This window comes from Phaseolus vulgaris, chromosome 9 (genome assembly GCF_000499845.2).
Source record: "Phaseolus vulgaris cultivar G19833 chromosome 9, P. vulgaris v2.0, whole genome shotgun sequence".
Classification (NCBI taxonomy): Eukaryota; Viridiplantae; Streptophyta; class Magnoliopsida; order Fabales; family Fabaceae; genus Phaseolus; species Phaseolus vulgaris.
The window spans coordinates 29,853,201-29,860,762 of NC_023751.2; positions in this window are offsets into that span (position 1 = coordinate 29,853,201).

Here is a 7,562-nt window from a genome sequence, read left to right on the forward strand (position 1 = left end):
GAGAAATTACTGCAACAGTAACATAAAGTATAGGATCTTGTCTTCACAAACTTAACATTCCATTTTTTTTCAAAAAAATTGTTGGTATAGAACAACTTTAGCGCCTTTTTCAAAAGATATTTAATATAAACACGTCTTGGTATGGGCATCTAGTAAAATGGAAGAAACAAACATTCTCAACATACATAGTTTAAGCATTAATACTATTCCTGATGTCTATGAAATGCTCAAAATTATGTGTCGTTATCATTTGTCCAAGCATTAACTTATCACATGAAGATATGCATGCAATATATTATGTTGTAAGTCAGATAAAATAAATTGTGTCTATCGATATTCAATGCTTATAAAACCATGTTTTATACTTTATTGTAAAGCACTTAATCAAAATCAAATGTGATCTGTTGGACTTTACTCTAACAAGTTAGCTTTGGTACCAACTATTGCAATAGTTAGCTCTAGGAAGGACATTGAATAGAACCCTAAACTCTTCTTGTGAACAACTTGGCTAGATCTCCTAGCAAAAAAGCAAAGTAAAAACAATAAAGAGCAGTTTTATACTAGTTTACCAAACTCACAGGAAATTTTCAATCCTCCCTTAAGACAACTTCTTTAGAGGTTCTACTAATCAATTTAATTATTACGTACACAAACCACTTTTAGTTACACAACTACTCATCGCTATCCTATCTTAATCCCCCTTAAGACTAAGCAAAGAAAACTCTCAAGGCAAGGACAATTTAAGCTCACAGAATTTACTTCACAAAGTGAAAGATACAAAAAGGTTTAACTTACCCACAAAAAACTGTTAGCAACTTATGAATTCTACAAAACTATAAAGCTCTTATGTCTTATTCACCTTCAAAAGGGTTTAAGATGGGTTTAATCTTTTCAAGAAAGCTATAAAAACCAACTCACCCCCTCTTGGTTTAGATAAGACTTTACAACAACAAAAAAGTAAAGAAAAATCTCAAAGAGAGGACAATTTAAATTCATAGAATTTACTTTATAGAGTGAAAAGACATAAAGATATAACACACACATAAAGAACAATTAGCAACTTATGAGTTCTAAAATTTATAAAAACTCGTATATTATTCAACTTCAACTTCAATCTTTTATATAGGCTTTTGAAAAGATATTTATTTCAATCTTACTTTGTTGGATTCTTTTCAATCAATTTTCATTAGCTTCAAAGATTGAGTATTACGTCGTTTGACTTAATTGGAAACTTTATGGAAAACTTTGATACTTCTTAAATCTTCCTTATATTTGTATGGAAACATTTCAAATGTATGTAATAAAATCATAATGTATTGTGATTATAAATCGCAATACTTTTTTTTGTTTCATTTTTAGGTTCTAATGTGAACATTGTAGAAGATGAGATTTGTATATAAAAACATGTTTGTGTTTAATTATTTAAAATATATATGATCTTGTATCTTTACCAATTTTTTATTTATTTTATCTCTAGAAAAACATTTATGATTATGACTTAGTTACATATCTTATGTAACCTTATTATGTATGCATAGATGAAACATTTGATATTAATGGCGACTATCGGACTATCTAATGAGTTTCAGCTCACACAAAATACACATTAGAATGTTCATGTTACAATATCATGTAAATAAGGATAAGAAAGAGTTGGTTGAAGATAGAGTAGAAAAAGGAGGATGAAAAATATAAAAAGCATGACAAAGAAAAGAACAAAAAGATTCTAGGAAAGATTTACAAGAGAAAAACTAAAAGAAGTTAGAGAACATAAACAAGCAAGAGAACTTGTAAATTTTAGAGAGTATAAAATATTCTAAGAGAATTAAATGAATATTCCATAATAATCTAGAATTGCAAAGGTGTATGCTTAAAAACATGAAAAGGCATATAAAAATTCACTTTCAAGCACATATGATAGTTGTAATTATCTTCACATGTCACTTTGAAGTGCATGCAAATGTTGTACTACTTCACATGTCACTTCTTTATTTCAACCACAGGTTGATGGAGAGGTTGATGTAGAAGAAATCCTTTTATATTTTATCAAGCAAAGGTTGATGTAGAGGAATGTCAATTTCTCTTTTTTTTATTGGATATAGTCTCCCTTAATTTGTATTAACATGGTAACTAAATAAATATATTTTTAAAATATTCATTATCTGACTTGTTCTAGCTTTATAGTCATTATTTAGCACATTTTTAAGTCTTTGTTCATCTTTTGTGTTGGAAAGTTGCACCTTTTTGGTTTTGGCCAATATCAAGGCTTCATACTGGGGTAAGAGAATATATATTATTTTTGTATTTGTTTTGTTCCTAAAGGTTTTAACAGGTAGGTGGGAAGTCATTTTGTTGATAAAAAAAATGGGGGTTGTCTACTTCGCTCAAGGATCTTAGCAATATTGGTTTTATATAGCAGAGTGCTCTATTTCATGGTATTCTGTTTGTAGAAGAAGTGACATGCAACATGTTGATATTCCTCCTTAAACTGATTGTATGAAATAGAGAAACAACATTTTGTGAAGGTTGTTTTAGCTGTGGGTTGTGGGCATAATGGCAAAACAGTGCGCTCCCTCCTTTGTGTTTTAATTTTATGCAAAACCTACAAGTCTAGTTTGTTTTTTTGGTGTACACCTTGGGCTACTTTTATTAGGATTAGTTGTCTTTTACAGGTAATGTGTTGGACGGATGCAATTTGGCAATAGGGGTCTATTTTCTTGGTTTTGATTCTACCTATAGTTTTGTTTTTGCTATATTAAACAGGTGAGCCCTTATGTCCTTGTTCTTTTTTAGGCTATAGTCTTCTGTGTACAAGGGTTGGAGCATCCTTCAAATGCTCCATTTAATTGAGTTTATTCTTTCGCTAGAAAAAAAATCTTCTTTATTCCAAGGGATCCCATGTGCTTCCATGTAATTAACTCCATGTGTTCCTCCTTAAATCAAGGAACAATCCTTGTGATAATCAAGATTAGAAATTAATTAAGTGTTAATCATATGATTAATAAGATATAAGTGTAATCATTAATTTAATTAGGCTTGTGTTTAGACTACGTATCATCATTAGTTTTGTGTTCACACTTAGGATTCCTTTTCCTGTGTCCACATTGCAACTAACTTGTAATCATCTTCCTTTCTTCTTATACGAAATTGTTGGTTATAAATAAATTCAAACTCTCTTGTAAACTCATTTTTATAGATTGAGTAAAATTTTCTAAGAGACATCTTTGAAAGTTTTGAGAATGTTCTTCTCTTGTTTTGATTCGTGTCTTGGAAATCTTTTTAAAGTGGTAAATCCTTTTTGGACTTATCCTTTGGGATTTATAACAAAGGTGACGTGTTCTACTTCTATTCCTTTCTTTAATCCATTTTCTATTTTTTTTTTTTTTGCAAGTTGTTCTAATTTTCTATTGTTTTTTAGCTTTTCAAATTGAAAAATTCATGACTTTTGCCATTGTTTCTTGTTTTTCCATAAAGTTCTTCTTCTCCAACACTATCAAGATTCTCTCATCGTAATAAAGAATTCATCACGATAACATATCTATGTATAATTTGTTTAATACGTTTTTTATCATCAAATTTTTTTAGGAATTTTAATATTAGATTGTTTAGATTTTGACAAAACATACTCTAGGACAAAATCTAATTGGTTCACATTATCTTAAACTTTGTGATCTTCTAAACGGTAGCTTCTAATTGAAGAAAAAATGAAAAATAATCTCAAAATTTTACAAAAAGATTAAAAAGAATGAAGAAAAAATATTTTAGAAAGATGATTGAATGGCCCGAGGGTGCTTCTTCCAGGTGAAGTTGCAGCATCCTCCTCCAGCGAATCCTTGGGGATAGTGTTTACTTGTCTCGCAATGTGTTTGGGAATTCTACTTTTCAGGGAAAGACTTCTACGTAATTGTCCCTTTCTCCGACCGACGCTTCTGAGTGGGATCGAGCCAACTATGGTATTGATGACCTCCCAGACGTCACGTCTCAATTGATCCTTCCTACGAGGACTCTCGTTTTGTGGTTGAGTCCTTCGTACAGGGCTTTCACTCCTTCTACTATGCTTGACAGGACGCTGGTCATCATCAAAATGATGTGATCCTTTTCGTCCATGTCGTGTGTACTGCTTTTTCCATTCCCTATGAGGATATCTCTCCCTTTGTGGGGGATCAATATGAGTTGGCATTTGTCTGAACAAACTTGCACAAATGACCGACTTGGATAAACTCTTCTATCTTGTCCTTCAACGCTTGAAATCCCTCGATTAGGTGGTCGAAGTTGCAATGGTATTGGCAGTGTTTGGACATATCAGCGTTTCTTGGACTTTGCAATTGTTTTAAGGTCGGGAGTAGTTTCGACTGTAGGGCCTCATCCAGAATTTTACCCCTTGCAGCATTCAATGGGGTGTAAGTATGGAAGCGAGGTCCTCGGTTTTCTATGAAATTGTCCAACCAACCAGATGTAGGTCGGTTTCCTTTGTCTTTCTCCTTTCCTTTATCTCCTCCTTTAGTCGCTTGATCAAATTGTGGGTGAACTGTCCAGGTCAGAGTCTCGAGACCAAGTGATGCATGGCTATCTCTGGCATGAGATTTTTTATACTCGTAGAGACTTTACTGAATCTCTCCATGAATGTACGTAAAGATTCCCCCTTTTCCTGCTTTATGTTGATGAGGGCCAAAGATGTCATATGATGTGGTCGGCTCGTTGCATACTGAGTGGTGAATTTCGTCGCCAGGGCTTTGAAACTGTCCACCAAGTTTGGTGGGAGCCGGGTGAACCAACTAAGTTCCCCTTCTTGGAGAGAGATGGGGAAAACCTCACACCACATGACTTTGTTTGTCGTGTAGAGATTCATCTGCGTCTTGTAAACGTTCAGGTGCTCGCCTGAATTTGTGGAACCATCATAAAGTTTGATGTCCAATCCCTTCCATTTGGAGGGGAGTTGTGCTTCCATGATTTCATCCATAAAAGGATGTCCTTTCGGATCCTCGTCGTCATCGATCGGGTGGGATCGCTTGGTTCGCCAGGAACTTTGATGAGTCTATGTTCGAGCAGTTGTCGTCTTCCTGGTGTGAGTGTGATCACCTAATCAAGATTGCTCCTCTCGTTCGGATTCGTTGCTTCAAATCTTTATTCTGCTCCTAGAGAAGGCACACCCGCTTTTCATTCCTCCGGTGATCCTCAATGCCTTTTTGACGCATCTTCTCCACTTGCACCTGGAGTGTTTGGATTATTATGACCTAGTCCTCGGTGGTCTGATCGTGGTTAACCGTATTCCTTGTTGACACCATTATTGCTAGTCTGGAGTTGATTCTGAAATTGACTACTGTCTCGACGCCACGATGGACGTCAATTGTACATGTATAGGCTAAGAGGGCCTAAATAGTACCTGAGACTAGTTGTACAATTGTTGGCATGTCGTTGACCTCCTCGCTCCTTCTTCGAGTCTTCTTCCTCAAATGCTGGTGGTGCTCAGTCGGGTTGACCTGAAAAAGATACACCGACGATCAAGTAAGTACTATGTGTAAAGAGTGTATATTTGTAAATTGATTAAAGTGTATCTTACACCTCTGCAAAGGGTTTACTTATGGTGTTGGTCATGGGTCCTTGTTATGATGGGCTGAATATCAGTTGTTTACTGATGTGCATCGTGATCTGATGAATATCCACTAGGAGAGGATTTTATTAATGAAGGAAGAGGATTTTCACCTACACATTTGAAGTTCTTCCTTCTAGTCTTCTCACAAATTAAAAGAAGTCAAAGAGAAGATCAAGCCTAAAGATAAAGAAGTCTACAAACTCTCAAATAATAGGCTTCATATTAAATATCTCTCTTTATAGTTTCTTTTAAATTGTAAATAATATAGAATAATGTTTAGAAAGGTGCTTAGAGGGAAACATGAGACACCTCTTTTGTAAAAGCATCTTTAGGCTTTAGTTTAGCAAATTCTAGAAGCTTGGGGAGTGAGCTTAGTAAGGGGGGTGTGATCTTAGGAGTTTTTTGGGTAGCTTAGGGAATAAGCTATGTAAATGACCAGCCCTTACTCCTATAAAAGGAGGGCTTAGGTCCTTCACAATTCAGATTGGAATTTTATAGTAGAGAGACTATACTCAATTTTGGAGAGAATTTGTGAGTTTTGAGTCTTCCTCTTCTTTGCCTTATCTTGTGAGCTATGGTGAGCTTCAAGTGGTGGCACTCCATCACTTATCTTGGTTCAAGGTTCCAAGTGGCGTGAATGGCTTCTTCCAATTCTCAAAATCCAGCAAGCATCTTCTTCTATAAGTGTTCTTCTTCCCTTTTCTTCAATTTTCCATTCGGTAGTTTTGATTCCTAGAGTTTACTTCTTTTTCTACCGTTTAATTTTGTGTTCCAGCATTGTGTTCTTAATTTTGTTTTGGTTCAGTAGCTATCTTTTAAATTTTGTCCAGTTTTAATTCTTGTTCTTCTTTCCTTTTGTTTTGATTCAATTTGACAATACATGGACTTCCATATGAGTCATGGTTGGTGCTTAGTTTCGGTGAGTTCTTGAATTTAGAACATTGATCCAATTCTAAAGTAAAGTGCCTTTCAAATTCAGCTCAAGTTGTTCCTAAGAATGTCAAGAATCATGTGTTCTTGTAGTTTAATTCACATCATGATCATTGATTTTTAGGGAGATATACTGGTATGTTGGTATATTTGGATAATATATGTATCATCTTTTGGTTAATCATTTATTAGCTTATTTGTCAAATATATCTTTCGTATAATGCGGGACATAAATGTGATTCATGAAGGACTTTTTGTAATTATTGTTGTCATCATTCATTAAGCGTTTTAAGTATGATTTGATGTGATCACCAAGAATGAGTATCTGACTCATCCAATTTCGACCGATAAATTATATTAAAGACTTTTATTAAAAATTAAAACCAAAAGTTGAGAGCGTACATAACCTATTTTTTTACGCCAGCATAATGTTATTTAAATATCTGTTTTAAATACACTTTTTTCGAATCAATTTCACTTTTTAACTATTATCAGCAATTGAATTTTTAACCATTAATAAGAACTAGCATTAACTACTATAATTAATTTTAATTAGTCATACTCTTTAAAAGCAGGTTAGAAAATAACATATGGTATAAATATGTTTTTCTTAGTACAAAGTAAAATTGTATTAAGTATAAATTAAAATGTTAAAATATTTCATATTAATTTATTATTGACGTCATAAATATTAAAATAATTTTTAATAATTTTTGAATTACAAATATAAAAAAATATAAAATTTATAATAAAAACAAAATTCAAATACAAATATAAAACTTATAATAAAAACAATAGTTTGTCACTTAAAAAATTAACAATTATTCATTTAATACTTCTTATTATAAATATTAAAAAATATAAAATTTGTACTAAGAAAAAAATTAATTTTACATAAAAATATATTTAACTTAATTAAAAAACATAAAGTATTTGAGACGAATTATATATGCTAAAATGGTAAGCAATTTGAGACACAGAAGCATGAGTGGTCGTTTATGACAAGCTCATTTCCCAAGAAAAATGAACAAAAATAGTG